Source organism: Grampus griseus (genome assembly GCF_964374135.1).
Source record: "Grampus griseus genome assembly, chromosome: 7".
Taxonomy (NCBI): Eukaryota; Metazoa; Chordata; class Mammalia; order Artiodactyla; family Delphinidae; genus Grampus; species Grampus griseus.
Window position 1 is genome coordinate 53,008,768 of NC_139001.1, and position 17,773 is coordinate 53,026,540.

Below are 17,773 nucleotides of genomic sequence, written 5' to 3' on the forward strand. Positions count from 1 at the left end.
AACAAAAGAGACATGACAACTGAAAGCAATGTGTGATCTAGGATTTCCTTTTGCCACTGAGGACTCATAAATTGGCAAAATTTGCCTAAGGTCTGTAGATTAGGTCATAGTATTCTGTCAGTGTTAATTTCCTGATTTTAACTGTGCTGTGGTTATATAAGAGAATGTCTTTGCTTTTAGAAAATAAATGTTAAAGTATTTAAAGGTAAGGAGACATTTTTACAGCTTCCTTACAATCTCGTATGTGTGTATATGTGTGTGTTATATATATATATATAATATATATATATATATACACACACTCATGTATGAGAGTGGATATGTGGGGGGAGATTGAGGGGGAGGAAGAGAGACAGAGACAGAGAAAGCGAGAGAAAGAGAATGACAAAGCAGATGTGGTAAAATGTTAAATTCAGGAAATCTTGCTTAAGGGTATAAGAATTCATTGTGTATTCTTATAATTTTCCTGTAAGCCTGAAAGTATATTTACTTAAAATTAAAGTAAAATAAAATTTCAGAATCCATAAATAGCAGCAATAATGAAGATGTTTCTATTAAAATATTCAATTTGCTTAAAATGCATATGTCATTTTTTGGCTACTGCTTCAAGGTTTAATTATTATTTTTGGAATGCATGATTTGATATCTTATAAATATGTGCATGTAAGAAGAACATCAACTATTTAAAATACAAATGCTCTTTTTTTTCCTCAGGAAGCCAGAAAAACAGATACATAGACACAGTCCTAGAGTGTGAAAAGTGAAAATTTTGTGCTTAATTCATGAAATCTGAGGTTTTTAAAAATTCCACCCATACTTCCAGAAAATCAACTGAAAGCTTTTTAGAGATAATGTTGACAATTTTAAGAAACCAATCCATTAAAAAAAAAATTCAAATTTCCTAGGACCTAGGGCCCTGCAAATGTGCAAGAGTCTCACCCAGAGCATATTTCCTGGAGGAAATAGAAAGTATAGGGGGGAAAAAACCCAAAAAACTTGACACATCATTTCACATTCAGGAGAGAACAATCTCTTTTGTTGAAGAGAAAAAAGGAACATTTGTTTAGTAATTTTCCTGATACAGTGTCCTAATTTTGTAACTAGTTGGCCATTTTTAGTTAGCACTGGAATGGAATAGTGCCAGCTACTGTTTTAGGTGGTTGTAGTGAACACTGTTGATAACTTGACCATATCCCCTAGTCTCTGCAGAGGTTACCTGCAGTTTGATGGACACTTCCCCTAATGGCTCTCTAGCATAAGGATTCTTTGCCTGAAAACTTTCTCTGGCTGCAGGAACAAGCTTGGCTGGAATGCCAGGCTGGCCAGAAGAAGTCAACTTCCCCAGGAGCAGCTCCCAGTCAACGAAGGACCACTGTCCTGTTAGGGGCAATTCCTAGGTATGCTCTCCATGCTGTCCAATATGGCTACTAGCAAATGTAACTATTGAGCACCTGAAAGTACCTGGTCCAAACAGATACGCATCTTAAGTGAAAAATACACATTGCACATCAAAAACATAGTATGAAAAAAAGGATAAACTATCTCATTAATATTTTTATTGATTATATATTGAAATTATAATATTTTAGACATTTTGTTAAGTAAAATATAACATCAAAATTAATTTTACTTAATTTTACTTATTAGAAAGTTTAAAATTACATATGTGGCTTGCATTACATTTCTGTGGGACAACATTGTATATAGTTTATTAAAGGATCTCCAGCAGAAATGAGCTGCAATTGCCCCCAGGAACAGCCTGATCATTTTGATTCAATATTTTCCTCACTTTCCTCCATCCTAAAAACATTAATTTAGGAATTGTGAGAGAGATTCTAAAGAGGATTTTTTGGATAGAATTTGGTGAAGGTAAAATCAGATTGAAATTTGTGCCTGTTGTTCTAGGGGTGGCAGAAAATTTATATTTGGGAAAAGGCAGGTCTTTGGTAAAATACATTTTTATGGACCTTTGTGTTGTACAAAGCAAAGGAGAAAGTGGAAACGGAGATACTTGAAACAACGAGAAAGGAAGTGCTCTGTTTTCTTTGTGGGCATGTTGTTTTCTCTGCAGAGATTATGATGTGTTGGCTGGTTTTTGCTTTCTCTTGAGAAAGTTAGAGATAGAGTGGGTGTAGGCCCTGGACCCTGAGAAGAAGGGCAAGATTGAGGGGATATCCACCTGGAGAAAATGAGTCAAGCCCCAGATCATGGTAGCAAGGCAGAGTAAAGGACAGCTTGCCAAGGAGCCCCTTTGGAAGGGCATGACTAACAGATTCCAGGAGAAATGGCACTCAATGCTTTGTCTTAGGCTTTCCTTTTCTAATTGTATTATCTACCCATATATGCGTCAGTGAAGTTTTACAAAATGCCACAGCTGTGCTTTGAACAATTAAGGATTAGGAGCCATGTCTGTCTTTGGGGCATAACTAGAATGGGAAGAAAACAGCAACTAGATGAAGTGCTTATAAGATGGCAATAGCCAGTGAGCAGAAAAGCCTGAAGCAGTCATTTCATGGAGAAAAGTGAACAACCACCACCTAGTAAGAACATGCTCATGTTTATTGAGCCAGACACACTTGGACTAACACGTTCTAAGTATTTTCACAGATTATCTCATTTTGTTCTCACGATAACCATATGACATGAGTCACATTATTACTGCTTCATAGGTAGGAAAACTGAGGTACAGAGATGCTTAAGTAACTTGATTGAGATCCAACAGCTACCAAGTGGCAGAGGCAAGGTACAAATTCTGGCAGTCACCTTTGCTTCAGGGCCAGTCACCTTAACCACTATGATATCCTGTCCCTTGTGACACGTTTATGGAACAAGGACCTATTCTCTGGGGATTTCCGAAAGTCAGATGGGAAACCTGATAAAAGACACTGTATGTCAGGCCTTTTGCAGAGGTTCTCAACTAGCTTTTAAAAACTCAGCTTTGACAAAAGCTCTCAACGAGATAGAAAATTTGAAAGTAGAGAAAATATTTCACAAACTTCATATTTCTCACAGTACCTCTTACTGTAACCTGTGCTTGGTAATAATTCCTATTTATTGATCAAACATACCAGTATGAGAAATGTCCTTTATTTCTTTTTATCCCTAAATGTCTCAATATGTTGAACACTGACTTTTCAACCATCCAGTCAGCAATTTCCTTAGCACAGGTTTGATTGTATGATAGAATACTTATAGTATTCAAAAATAGTGTTAACTAATTTGCTGACTACAGATATGCAACTTTTAAAATACTGCCAAGTGGTATTAAATACTAACGCAGTCTAAACCTAAACTCCAGGCAGTGAAATCCCCATTATTGCTTTTTCAGGGTACTGTCATTTTATTTAATCCAAGGATTACAGAACACATGCTGCAGGATTCAATAAGATTGTAGAGACCTTCCCTCTGCCTAATATAGTCTGGTCATTTTCCTTCACTGAATTGCTTATTCAAATGTCCATAATTTTCACCAGATTGCTTATTCAAAGAATTAGAAAACAAAGACCTTTCCATCGATAACATGTGATGCCTGATTGAAGAAAGAGAAAGCTCAGCACTCGCTCCACTCTTCCTTCCCGGGACCTGCTCTTTCCCTAATGATTTTCCCAGTTATTTGGTCTCCATCCCAAACTTTCTGTTTCCATCAGGTTCTAGGCTTTTGGAAACCAAACTGGGAAGACCAGCAGGCCTCAGCGTCCCATGTGGCTGTATCTCCCTCTGGAGGAATGAGCAAAGGAAACCAATTACTTGCATAGGAGAAAGGAAAAGGAAATCCCTAGGAGGAAAGATGGTCACTATTTCAAAAGTAAGTGTGTAAGGCACCACATTTGGCATTTTACATACATTATCTTAGTCCATTCTCAAATAATGTAGGCCAAATATATGTTCTTTATTGTATCGTTTAATGTTGTAAATGCTATTATTCATCCTCATTTTAGAGTGAAGGAAACTGAAGGTAGGTTGGGTTACTTAGCAGTATGATAAACCAGCCTCTCAGATGACCTCCTGGTCTTCATGTCCTTGGGTCATCCCCTCCCCCTGAGTGTGGAATGATCCTAGTGACTTGATTCTAACAAAAGGAATAGACAAAATGATGAGATGTCACTTTCAAGATTAGACTGTGCCCTCTCTGATGCCTTCTCACTTGTTTGCTCTGATGGAAGCCAGGTGCCATATTGTGAGCTGCCCTATGGAGAGGTCCACATCAGTGGCAAGGAACTGACGTCTCCGGCCAATGGACAGCAAGGACATGAGGCCACCAACAGCTATGTGAGTGAGCATGGAAGTGGATCCTCTCCCAGTTGGCCTCTGAGATGACTGAAGCCCTGACCAGCACCTTGACTGAAACCTTGTGAGGGACCCTGAACCCCAGGACTAGGCTAAGCTGCCCTTGATTCCTAACTCCCAGAAAATGTGAGATAATAAGTGTACTTTTTAAGCACTAAGCTTTAGAGTAATTTGTTATGTGACAATAAATAATACATCTGGTAAATTTAAACTTGGCCGATCTGGCTCTGGACATCATATTTTAGCCAGTATGCTCTGCTGCTCCCTGGTACTTGGGATTGGTTCTCTCAGCATCCCTCTCAGAGGCCAGCATTTGCAGCCAGGCTCAGTGTGCTCCTTCCTGCTGCCCAATGGCCCCCAGGTAGTGCTGAGATTCCAGCACAAAGCACAGGCCATAATCAACTCCTTCTCTTACACTAAAGAAGAGTCTGTATCCTCTCGCTTGCACCACAAAGTCATTATTGATCAGTCCTGTTGGATTATGACTCAGAAATACCCACTCTTATTAAAGCCATTTCATGAATTTCTCTGCGTTTCTCCACTTTCTCTTTTTTCACTGCTTCTATGCTACTTTTTGTTCTTCTTTACTCTTAGAACCAATTTTCCTCTGCATCTCCACTTTCTCCTATAAACAGTTTTCTCCTGCCTCTGCTTTCACTTACAGAAAAAGGCACAATTTGCCTTCTGGAAACTTTAACATTTGTCTAAAAACGACAGCTTTCTGGAAACATCATCAGAAAGAAAAACACAGGTGGGGGGGGTGTGGGCAAGGGAACCCTCTTCTTTAGTGGATTTTTGTTCCCACCCACTTCCCATATCAAAACAACCCCTGTGGCAGTTAAAAGCTGTTGGTCACCCCAATTAAAGTGTTTTTGTAGAAACTGTCAGAAATAGTTCCAAGAGCACTTTTAAGTTATTACATGTGGGTTACATAAACACAAGAGGCTTATTAAAACTTTCAGAATATGATATGAATTGAGTCACACAACAGTGGTTCAAAGCTTCGGCTTTTTAGTGTGACTAACATGATCATCTGAGAATGAGGCACTCTGGACAAAAACATATCTTAAAGAAAATCAGTTAAAGAATATCTTTTGTTCCTTCCACGAATCTATACTCCCACCTTTTAAAAATATGCCTATAATTACTTTGCATTTGGATTAACTCTGTTTTAAGTAGAGCTGTAACAGGACCAATCATGTTACAAATATGGGAAGGAAAAGTAATTCTTTATTTGCTTCAAACTAATCCTACCTTCCTCAAGAGCTCTCCCCACTGGATTGTGTGCACAAACCAAACCAAACTGTTAAGCCACTCCTCTAAACCCAAACGGATAGTATGATTTAACCTCCCCCTCTCTGTGTTTCTCATGATAACTCAAGTGGTATGCTGGGGAGACAGTTCTTCCTAGAGTTCTGCAAACATTTAGCACCCCTGCCCCTCTTCATCCCTACTTTCTTCTTCTACAAAATGCCAAAGCAGCCTCTCCTGGCACGACGACAAACTTCACCACCCTTACACATTTCCAAACAGCCCCTTGCAGGTAAGTATGGCCCACGTCCCTAACAAAAAAAAAAAAAGAAAGAAAAAAAAAAAAGAAACCTAAGTAATGCTCGTGTATTTAGGTAAATCTTTTAGCATGCCAGATCCATCCCTCCCCCACCTCCTCTCCAAGGTGGCATCTGGTCTTTATAGGAAAAAGGATTAGTGAGGATCCTTAGATTAGTGCAATGTTCCCAGGTTCTCTGGTCTCCAAGACAATGGTCATTACTCAGCTGGCTGGCCTTCACAGCTAAAGTCAACAGCTGGTGCCATTCATGAGCTGATCTTGACATATAAAGTTAACCCTGGTTGATACACAATTAAATGAGACTTATTCTCAAATGTGACACTTCAGGTGTGACTTTTGCACCACTGATTTGTCCAATTACACCCTGGTAAAAAGGAGAAAATATTCTTATTGAAAAAAAGTTATGAAAGTAAGGAGCCTCAGTGAAAATATCTGTTTCTCAATGTTTATGTATCAGTAAGAATCAAATCCCAAAGGCAGAGTTTATTAAATTGAAGATTTGAAATAGCTTCAGAAGAAAAGGAAAAGGCTTTTTCATATATCTACAAAAAATAGAACATTAAAATAATACCAAAAATATTCTGAATAAACTACCACATTAAAATTTCCCTTAATAGTTTCTTAAGTCCACTGAAATTAATTCGTATTTCATTGGGCCTTGGATCAAGTAGTTAGTTTTGTTGAAGTATGTCTGCTTTTGGACAGAAAAGAGTCCTGGGAATCCTGACTTGGTACACTGTACAGTCTAAAAGTTTCCTAAGCAATTTTACCTTGGAAGATTGTACCCAAGACTCTGTTCTTTGAATAACCATAGTTCAGAGTACCTAGTGCAATCTTGAGGGCTCTGAGACAGTTTTTTTTGTTAATGACACAATCACTAGCCTGTTGCCTAAACTAGAGTCTCAGGCAAGCTTCAGAGAGAAGCAGAAACCTGTTTAATAATGAGACTGAATTGCTGTGGTCAATTTAGTACAGTACCAATAATATCAAAATGAAGGAAAGTAAAATTCTCTATTAGCTATTTTGTAAGGATTTAATCAATGTTTCCCATGAACTAAGAACCTACTATGGACAGTGAGGGCAAATTTCCAGGTCTTTCCCTTAAAACCTACAATCTCTGAAATGCTTACATGAACTTAACTCAGGGAAGGCTGAGATCTCTTCTGATTTGTCAGTTCCTCCAATGCAATTCTTATAATAGCAGTGAGCTAATTAAGAAATACAGAACATGCCAAACAAACCTAATTATTTCTAGTGCTAGTACCTATTGTGGCAGATACAGAAATACAACCTTCATATGTTCAGATCCTTCTTCAAGAAAGGACTTGTGGCCTCCAGCTATTAACTCCTTCAGGTCCAATTGGCCTCAGCTTCTGAGTCCAGGTCATGCTCTTCTTGAGGTGGCCTCAGCCAAAGACCAAGCAAGATGTGCTACACGGTCTAGACTTTCATCCAATGCAAGACTCTTCTAAGAGCTAATCCTCACTCTGGGCCTCTCTGTTGGGCTTTCAGGTACTTTGTCAGATCTGCATTATGGTCTGTTGACTCTTTCTGCTCAATCTTTTTTCCTGCTCTTTCCTTTCACAGGTGTTACTCCCCAACAAACCTTTATTCTCCTGTCTCCATCTCAAAGGCCACTTCTCAGAGGACCCAACTGACACAGTGGTTCCAGGAAAGACCCAAAAAAGCAAGTGATAAGTTGGGAGCTTGAAACTGGATCCCTCCCTTCTTGACTGGCAAAGAAAAGCCCATCTCAGGTGGTACATGGGGAACAATTAGTACGTGGCACAATATGGGAGTGTGATTGCTAAAACTTTTCACTGATAGACAGCACTGGCATATAATACTAGATAGGTAGAGTTTACTGACTTTGGGGCACTCTCTTGGAATATAGAATTAAACACTCTGGAAAGAATCTGAGTGGGCAGAGCGAATGTGCTGGTAGGGTGATTCCCAGACATCTGGAGAAAGTAATGGCTCATGGCGAGAGAAATGAAATGCCTGAATTGCCATAGCTGACCCTGGAGAAAAGACACAAAAAGCTCAGGAAAGTGGACATGCTGGAGTAAATATATTATGTGAGGCCAGAAAACCTACCACAAATTTATTTTGCACAGGAGGACCAGAGGACATATCATTCCTCAAGGCCAAGAGGAATGTGCTAGTAAGAGGGGCACCAGCATCACAAAGAAAGACATCCAATGCTGACTCCTCAAGGGGTGACTACAGGAGAGCCTGCCATGGAGCTTGGTTTATTAGTAGCAGTGAGGATAATGGGGCCCTGAAGCAATAGAGGATGAGCAACACTTAACCCCCAGAAGCTAGGAGGTCATAATTATAGTGACCAGAATACAGGGAGGGAGTTGTGAAGATGGCTGACAGAACAGGGTGTCACTAGGGGCAAAATATATGGGCAGCCAATGAGACTGTTGCTCACTGTACATGATTAAAAGAAGAAGGAATGGATGAGCAGGAGGCTGAAGGTGGTTGCCCCAATAAAAAGTCACCATCTCTTGCCCAGTGCCTGAACCTGTACCAGTTTTCAAACCATTGGCTGAAGACTTAGCTGGGTCTCAGGAAGAAGCACCCTGAAACACCATATCAAGTATATATTGTAGAGATTCTCCTGACCCTTTCCCAAAGGGACCCACTTGTACTTAGTTGAATGACTGTACACAGGGAAAGGGGAGTATCCACATATTTGAGCACTATTAGATGCAAGTCAGAGTTGACATTGATACCTGAAGATCTGAAGCAACATCATGGCTCTGCTATCGGAACAGGGGTATATGGAGGCCAGGTAATAAATGGAGTTATGGCCAGAGTCTGGCCCACAATGGTCTCCTGGATTCACAGATTAACTTGGTAGTCCTTTACCTAGTCTCAAGTGTATAATTGGGATTGACAGACTTCACAGTTGGAGCCATTTCCATATATTGTCCTTGTCCTGTGGAGTGAGAGGTATCATAGTGGGGGAAAGTCAAGCAGAAGTCTTTGAACCTGTCTCTCCCAGACAAGAGAGCAAATCTAAAGCATTAAATCACAATGCCTGGGGTATGGTGGAGACAAAGGATACAGGAGTAATAGTTCCCAGCATATCTCCATTTAATTTGACAGTCTGGCGCCTGCAGAAACCAGATGAATTAGCAGAATGACTGTAGACTACTGCAAGTTCAACCAAGAAGCAGCCCCAGTTGCAGCTGCCATGCCAAGCATAGTATCATGGCTAAAGCAGGATAATAGGACCTCAGGTACATGGTACGTAGCCATTGATTTGGAGTAAGCATTCTTTTCTATCCCAGTCAAGAAAGACAATTAGAAATAGTTAATGTCCACATGAAATAAACTGACAACAACATGCACTGACACTCTAGCCCCAGGGCTATGTTAACTCTCCTCTTTAATAATACAGTCCAGAGAGATCTAGATCATCAGGAAATTTTGTCGAAGGTCATATAGATCCATTATAACAATGACATCATGCTGATAAAACAGGTTGAGCAAGAGGTGGATAGCATGCTGGAGGAAATGAACCCTATGAAAGATCAGGGACCTGTCCCCTCGTTAAAGGTTTTAGAGTGCAGTGTTCTGGGAAGTGATAGAACATCCTCTTCAAAGTAAAAGACAAATTGCTGCCTCTTGCATCCCCTACAAGAAGGAAGAAAGCACAGGGCCAAGAGGATGCTTTGGGTTCTGTAAACAACGTACTCCAGACCTAGGAATATATTTCTGGCCTATAATACCAGGTGCAACCTGGCACAAGAAAGGGCTCTGCGCCAGGTATGAGCTATAGTGCAAGCAGCCTTGATACTTGGGCTAAAGGATCTGGCAGATCCTATGGTGTTAGAGTTGTCAGTTTTGGGAAAAGATGCAGTGTGGAGTTTATGGAAATCTTAGTAGGAGAATCACAGTTCAGGTTCATAGAGTTCTGGATCAAGGTTGTACAACTTTTGAAAAATAGCTCTCGGCATGCTACTGCTAAAAAGGGAATGATTGATCACGAGACACTTAGTGGTACAAAATGAAACGTGTCTTACTGAACCCACCATGTCATAAATTCTGGGGGCCCAGTCACAAGATGAAAGCATTATATTTGGGATAAAGCATGAAGAAGACCAGACATAGTGCAGACCTTGACATCACCCATCACAGTTTTATCGATACTCTTCTCTCAGCTCATATTGATGGCCATGTGGGGTAGGAGGTGGGGTCTTGAACAACAAGCTGAAGGAAGAAAAAAGGGCCAAACGTAGTTCACAGGTGGGTTGGCTAAGTATGTGGATGAAGGCTTAAACTGGACAACAGCTACATTAAAGCCTTAGTCAGGAAGAGCCCTGAAGACAGAGGAGAGGGAAAATCTTCCTAACGGGCAGAGCTTTGGGTGGTACACATGGTATGGAGGGAAAAGTGGCCTGGCTTTCGAATATTATCTAATAGGCAATGGCAAATAGCCTGGCTGGCTGGTCAGAGGTCTGAAAAGAAAGAGATTTAGAAGGTTGCAGACAAGGAGGTCTTAGAGGCTTAGAGATATGTGGACATAAATACTGGTGTGGGCAAAAAGTGTGAAGATCTTTTTGTTGCATGTCAATGTCCACCAGAAAGTATACATTATAGAAGAAGAACTAAACAGCCAAGTAGACAAAATTACTCAGCTAGTTGATGTTAGCCTGTCTTTGTTAGCGGCCACCCCAGTGCTGGCATAATGGACACATGAATGAAATGGCCACGGTGACAAGAATGGAGTCTACGAAATGGGCCTATCAGCATGGAGCCCACTTACCAGAGCTGAGCTGCCTACTGCCTCATCTGAAAATTCAACCTGCCAGCAGGAGAGACCAATGCTGAGCTCCTAATATGTCATCACTCCTACTCAAGTAGCCCTTGGCAGCAAGTTGACTACATTGAGGTCATTCCATCCTGGAAGGTGCAGCCCACCAACCTTCACCGAGCACAACCATCTGGGGACTTACACAATGCCTGATCCACAGGGACGGAATACAATACAATATAGCATCCAAACAGGGAAATCAGTTTACAGGAACTGATTTACAGTTTTCAGGTGCAGGAAGGTGCCTGTGGCCATGGGTTCCACTGGTTGCACCACATGCTGCACGTCCCAGAATCTGGTGGCCTAGTATAGCACTGGAATGGTCTGTTCAGGGTGAAGTTCAAGTACTTTCTAAAAGACAATACTCTGCAAGAATGAGGTACTGTTCCCCAGGATGCAGTAGACCTCGATATGACTCAGGATCCCAGATAGAAACAATAAGTGGGGCCATAAACAATGGCTTCAAACAGGAATAGCCCCATTTACCATCATTCCCAATGACCCACTAAGGGACATAGTACTTCCCATTCCTGCAACTCTGAACTTTGTGAATTAGAGGTTCTAGTCCCCAAAGGTCGTATATTCTTGCTAGGGGACACAGGAAGGGTCCCACTGAACTAAGCTTCATCTGCTGCCTAGGAACTTTGGAATTCTTGAGTTCAGAGACAAGTAGGCAAGGAGTCAACACCCTGTCAGGGAAGCTAACTCATCACCAGGAGGAGGCAGGCTTGATGTTATTCGACGGAGGCAAGTAGGAATACACTTGGTACTCAGGTGATCCACTTGTACACCTCTACCTTCTCCAGTAGTGACTGTAAATGGACAAGTGCAGCAACACCTGCCTGAGAAGGGGATTGTTACCAGGGGCTCAAATTTCTCAGGAATCAGGGTTTTCACACCACAAGTTTAATTATTGAGACCAGCAGAAGTGGTAGCTGAGAGAGAGAGGAAAATTTAGGATGAACAGTGGAGGAGAGAGTCAATGAGTTCAGTTGTGGCTCAAGACCAACTGCAAAGATGGGGACTGTAGTTTGTCCCACTAACTTCTGTCTTTGAAGTTTCTCTTCAGGAAGACAACAGTTCCCTGAATGTGTAGGGAGAGTGAATCTACATGGTGCAATGGGTGGACTGTGACAGACACAGAGATGTGCTGCTCAGATACCTCTTCAATAAATGGCTTTTTGCCTGGTTACAAGGAGTGTGGTTAGGTGACAGCCTTTAACTGTTACCACTTTCAAGTTCACCTCAGGTTTTGAGTTGAGGCCACACGCTTCTCGGGGAGGCTCTGGCCAATGACCAAGCAAGACAGTGTTGTAAAGGTCTCACCATTGTATCCCAGGGAGGGACTTCATCTTTGCTCTGGAGCTACCCCTACCCCATCTAGTTTTCTCCCTTTTCTTTTCATCTTTTTTACATTCTTAATTTTATCACTGTTTACTTCCTTGAGGACCCAAAAGACAAACCTAGTCTCTCCCAGTTCCACCCAGCCCCGCTAGGTTCAACTCCAACTTTCCTATTTCTGTTGACAATTGTAGAGGTGGTATTGTGCTTTTTTCAGGTGTGGATACAAATGCTTACCAGATTCATCTCCTATTATTACAACTAAAATCTATCCACTTAAATATTTTAAGACACCAAAATGCACCTTAAGCTACGGCCAAATATTTAACATATGAAAAAGGATAGATAATACTATCATATGGTAGGAATTATCACAAATGCATCAAGCGTATCAAAACTAATTCAGTCTTAAAACTATTCTGTGGGGTGGGTACTATTATCAGTCCTATCTAACGAATCAGGAAATGGGCACACAGTGTGAAGTAACCTGCCTAAGGTCAATCGTCCATGAATATATCAATAGATTCATGATTTAAACATAAGTTGTGCTCCAGTGTCTTTATCCGTAATCACTTTACTCTTCTGACTCTAGGAAGGGTTTAGCAGTACCCTAACATTGTAATAAATCAGTGTTTGAAGAAACCAGGACTGGTTTATACACTTGTTTTGAGGAACATAAAGATACAGTTGTTTTAGGAAAAGAGTTTCCAAAACAGTAACAAGCAGTTAACTTTTAGGTTTTGTTACTGTTGAAAAGTAATGTTTAAGAAAATACTTCGACGGATTACCTCTGATTTGCGTACAGATTGCTGTTTCCAAGTCGGTCAGGCAATCTCCTTCTCCTCAGCATATCTCGCCAGCTGGTACCTTAACCTAAAATAGAGGCACCATCTTCTCTACAGAATTAGTTTCTCCTCATTACTTCACTCTGTGGTCCAATATTCTCCCATTCACTTGGGCTGGAAATCTTGGAATTTAGTAGGCACTTAACATTTGGTAACATTTTTGCTTTTTTTGGTTCCTGGTTTAACTATTGTAAAAAGTCTGAAGAAGGTGTCTGCTCTCCTTAAGATTTTCACGGAAAAGTGACTACACTAAGGTCTACTTTCTTGCCGACTGCTGAGAAATAATTACAGATTAAAGTAAATTTTAAAAACTCTTAAACACGACCAGGTTTGTCGCGAGCCTCCAGCACGCTCTCTCTGGCGCTTATCCGGAAGAACCACAATTCCCGTCGTGCTTTGCTGCCTTCTCAGCCTACAATTGAGCACGTAATTTCCGTCCTCATTGGCGGTGGGTTCTGGATTTTGTAGTTTGTGTCAACTTCTCTTTTTTCGGCGTCTTGGGAAGGGAAAAATGTGGCCGGATGGACGGCTCTGTATCTGGTATTACAAGATGGTACTTTAAATAAATTAATAGGATAAGGTATCAAAGTCAGTTTAGCGTCAGGTTTTTATGTATTTCACGTTCCGCCTTCCTCTTACCGCCGGGCCGGGAAGGGGAAGTGACGTGCGTCCGGTGTAATGGCGGCGCGGTGGAGCGCCAGGTAATTACCGAACTCCGTAGACTAGCTACAGGCAGCGAACTGAAGTGGGGGTGGTGGGTTGCCAGACCGGGTGGGAAGTGAAGGGGAACCAGGAGTGGGTGCGGACTCGCTGGTACGGCCGTGGGCGACTCTGGGGTGCGCTTGGGTCTCCCGCCGCGCGCTGGCCCATGAGGTTGGGCTGTGAGTGTCGGTCGGGCCGAGGAGTCCCAGCGGGTGGGGTGGGGAGGGGGCAGCGATGAACTCCCGCCCCGCCTGCGCGGACAGAGTAGCTTCCTCGAGAGGTTCCTGGGCCTGTCTCTCCGCAGTGGTTTTATTGTGGAATCCAGCGCCAGTGCTGGTACTCTCGCCTTTCGTGTGCGTGTGTTTTGGGCGCGGATCGCTTAGAGCCTCCCGAGTCGTTTGGGCTTCCCAAGGCCCTTTTCTTAGTGCCCCGGCGTCGGGCCACGGTTGTGGGATCCATGAATGGTAGTTAATTAAAAAACAGTGGAAGTTTCACTCTCATTCCTCTTTGCGGCGTAATGTGACTGATTTTTTAAAATTTCATTAGTCGTTTCTTTTTCATTCATTTGCCGCGTAATTTTTGACGCTTACTAGTATTTATTACTGGAGACTGTGCGTTCCTCATTACATGTGTTCTTTCTCTGTCATCCTTTATCCTTCCATAACCTGAACTACCACCAATAAGGTGATAACTCCCAAACTTGGGTCTCCAGTCTCCACATCTCTATCGAGCTCCAATCCTATAGTACGTACATTTGCACGTAACGGTAATATAATATCATAGTTAATTTTACTGACTCCAACTGCAATGATCAGTTTACCGATTTTCGCTTAATTCTTAAAACAATTCTTTGAGATAAATGGAGAACGAAAAAAATGGGGAAAGCCTATTCCAGATGCAAGAATTAAGTGATTGAAAGTGTGGTAAGAGTTTGCTTTTTTAGGTTTCCACAGACTAGGAATAGCAGATAGAGAAACAAGCAAACTTGGGCTTCAGAAAACCAGTTAACTGGCCTCCTCCTTATCTGTATTTGAACTTGTTTTAGGATTGCCAGTTCACCTCAGTTAACATCCTACTGTGGAAAAGTGGATTTAGAATTGGCATTAAAAGTGTGATCTTGATTATAAGAAGCGTCTAGTATCTGTAGGAGGAGGAGGCCTACTTGAATTGGTACTGGATGAAAGACTAGTAAACCAAAGATTCCAGTCTTGTTTCAGAACTTATTAGATCTGTCACTTGGGGCAGATTACCTAACATATCTAGTCTCAGCTTCCTTGTCTAAAAATTACAGGTTGTTTTGAAGTTGAAGAAAAATAATGCATGTAAGGCACTGAGACTTCAGAGGCCAAGAACCTTTAATATCCTGCCTGACCGAGTGGTTCTGAAAATGTGTCCTGAATCAGGAGAATTAGTAGCGTCAGTATCTCCATGGAACTTGTTAGAAATGTAAATTACTGAGCTTCACCCCAATCCTGTTGAATCAGAAGCTGGGGAATGAGGGACCCTTCACTGTCTTTTTTGCCAGAGCATTCCCGAGATTCTCATGCCAGTTAGTTTGAGAGCCACTGTTCTAGCCCATCTCCTAGGTATCGGCTGTGGTTCACCCCTACTCCCAGAATCAGGTTTGCTGCCTTCTTTGCTCCAAAGTGTTTGATCTGTGGCCAGCCAGTATTTTCCTTATTATGCCACCACATCCTTCCTCATGTTGCATAGCTTAGTTCCAATCACTTCTGGAGTTCTGACACTTCCTAGATTGCTCAACTGTCTTTCCTAAACCAGTCTTCTTAGCTCTGTCCTTTTTCCCAGCTGCTGCATTGTTAGAGGTTAGGTCTCCTCCCTGATGATTGTGCATTGCCAAGAGTTCTGCAGTGGCTCCTTGTATCTGAGACCACCTAAGAGTGTACAGAGTGATGCATTGTGTATTTATAATGCCCATGCCTTAACTTGAACATTATTTTCTGTTTATGGTTCACTTGTATTTGGACTGAATCTTGTACTACCTGGTATATCCTTAACTTGATATAAGTCATGACTGGCCTAGAGCTAGTTCAAGAAAGAAGTGGCTATTGGTAATATAGCTGATCCCACTAATGACTTGGAGGGCTTCCTTGCTGCAGTTCTCTATTTCTCTGTTTAAATCTGAGAATCCTAGCGTGGGAGGATAATGGAACAAAAAGGGCTCTGGCGTATTAGCTTTAGCAAACTTCCAGACGTAATAAACCTGTAGCCTGAATATTTTATCTCAGTATATACATTTCCCAAGTGGACATTGGAAGAGACATTTCAAGGCCTACAACAGAGTACAAACTTTCAAAGCATTTTCTTCAGAAATAATATATCTGGAGAGGAAGCAATGATTAAAGCAAGCCTTTGCTATTTGTAACTAAGTTAATAAATCTTTCCCAGTGAACAGATACCAAAAAGATGGTGTGGGCTGCCTTGGCCTGAGGACATAAGGGCTCCTGGAATTATCGAATAGTTTGGCTAATGGGAGGGAGAGACCCAGTGGAGGTTCATGTTTAACTTGACTTTGATCCTAACTCATAAATGGATCAGACTAGAATTCAGTACTTCCATCTCAAAAGCTACTCTCTGAGTCCTTTCCTGAATTAGTTTACCAGGACAGCTTTCTTCTAAACCTGGGGACAGGAGCCTCTGGAGTAGAATGTAGTGCTGTGTGTCTAGGGGATAGTTCATAAACTTCTCTGTGGAGGACACGGCATCCAAGTTTTCTTTAAAACTTAGAATGTGATTTACTAAATGGCGCTTTCATTAACTCTTCAGCAAGCCCACTTATAAAGCTGTGCAGTGAGAGTTGGTGAACATATCCGGCCCATATACTTAGTTAGGCAAGCTGATGAACAGATTTGGGGTGAGGGGAGACAAAGTGGTATGAATGTTTGAAAGCATGCAGCATCCTCAATAATTAGACTTGTTTTGGTAAGTTGAAGTAACTGCACCTCCAGGATCAGATTTCCTCTTGCAGTGCCTTCAAAGGAACTGGGTTTTTTTGTTTTGTTTTTTTTTTGTTGTTCTTTTTTCTTTTTTTCATGGCAATAGGGAGGTATATTCAAGCTGCTCTCCAGGTTAATGTGGGATGAAGACAGATAAGGAATGGCACCTGATAGGACTGTCATGATGCAATTGATGACATATAGCTTGGCTGTTCCTAGAAATAGGAGTTGATATGTGGGACAAGGCTGCTGTGGTATTCCTTGGTAAAGAAGTTGTCAAAATATCATTATAGGGAGTTAAGAAATAGGAGCAATAATCAAAAGTCCACACACCTCTTTTTATATTTGATATTAGAATTGGAACCTATTAAGTAGCAGGCACTGTCCTAAGTTCTGGATATATAACAGTGACCAAGAACTTCAAGGATCCAGTGTTCTTCTACAAGGTCTTTCATCTCTGAGTCCTTACTGATGCTGTCTCATTGCTGGAATGACCTTTTCTCCCTTTCCTACTTGTCCTTCAAAATTCAGCTTCTAAACCCATTTCTTTCTATATGCCCCAGACCCACCTAGTTGCACTTCCTTTTTTCCAGTAGTATTGAGTTTATAACCTTGCTATAGCACTTCTCTGCTCTGTCTGATGATAGGAACTCTCATCTCTCAGACCTCAGTGCCTCCTGTGCAGCTTAACATATATCTCCCCTCACTATACAACAGACAATGCCTTTAACCCTCTATTCTTAATTTGTTTCCGAAGAATAGGGGGTAAGGTAAGAAAGTAGAAAAAGACCATCTGGCTTTTTCTCTTAACCTTATACTTCCTCATTTTCTCAGCAAGTGCTTTTCTGAACCACTTTTTTTTTTTTAGGAGTTTGTAAGCTTTTTGTCTTTTTTAACTTTTATTGGAGTATAGTTGATTTACAGTGTTGTGTTAGTTTCTGCTGTACAACAAAGTGAATCAGTTATACATATATCCACTCTTTTTAGATTCTGTTCCCATATAGGTCATTACAGAGTGAACCACTTTTTAATATAATTATCAATTATGGCACCAGCCTCATTATTATTATTTTTTTAGTTCTGTTTTCTCATCTGTACAAAATTTTTCAGTTTTTATGACCTCACAAAGGAGACTCCCCTGCGCAAATACAAACTTTAAGACAAAATGAGAAAGGAGCTATTCAGTGGGTGATTAGAAGCACTAGAGCTACTTCTTTGCCATAAGATATATATTAAGTAAAGTGGT

General features: G+C 41.2%; 1 protein-coding gene across 1 annotated transcript in view; it reads left to right on the forward strand.

The window, feature by feature from the left end:
• The first annotated feature begins 13,546 nt into the window (after nt 1-13,546).
• CWC22 (CWC22 spliceosome associated protein homolog) overlaps nt 13,547-17,773 on the forward strand; it is a 63,322-nt gene continuing 59,095 nt past the window's right edge. Inside the window, exon 1 of the mRNA XM_082657927.1 lies at nt 13,547-13,572. The gene's annotated coding sequence lies outside the window, so the exon portion shown is untranslated. The remainder of the gene's footprint in view (nt 13,573-17,773) is intronic.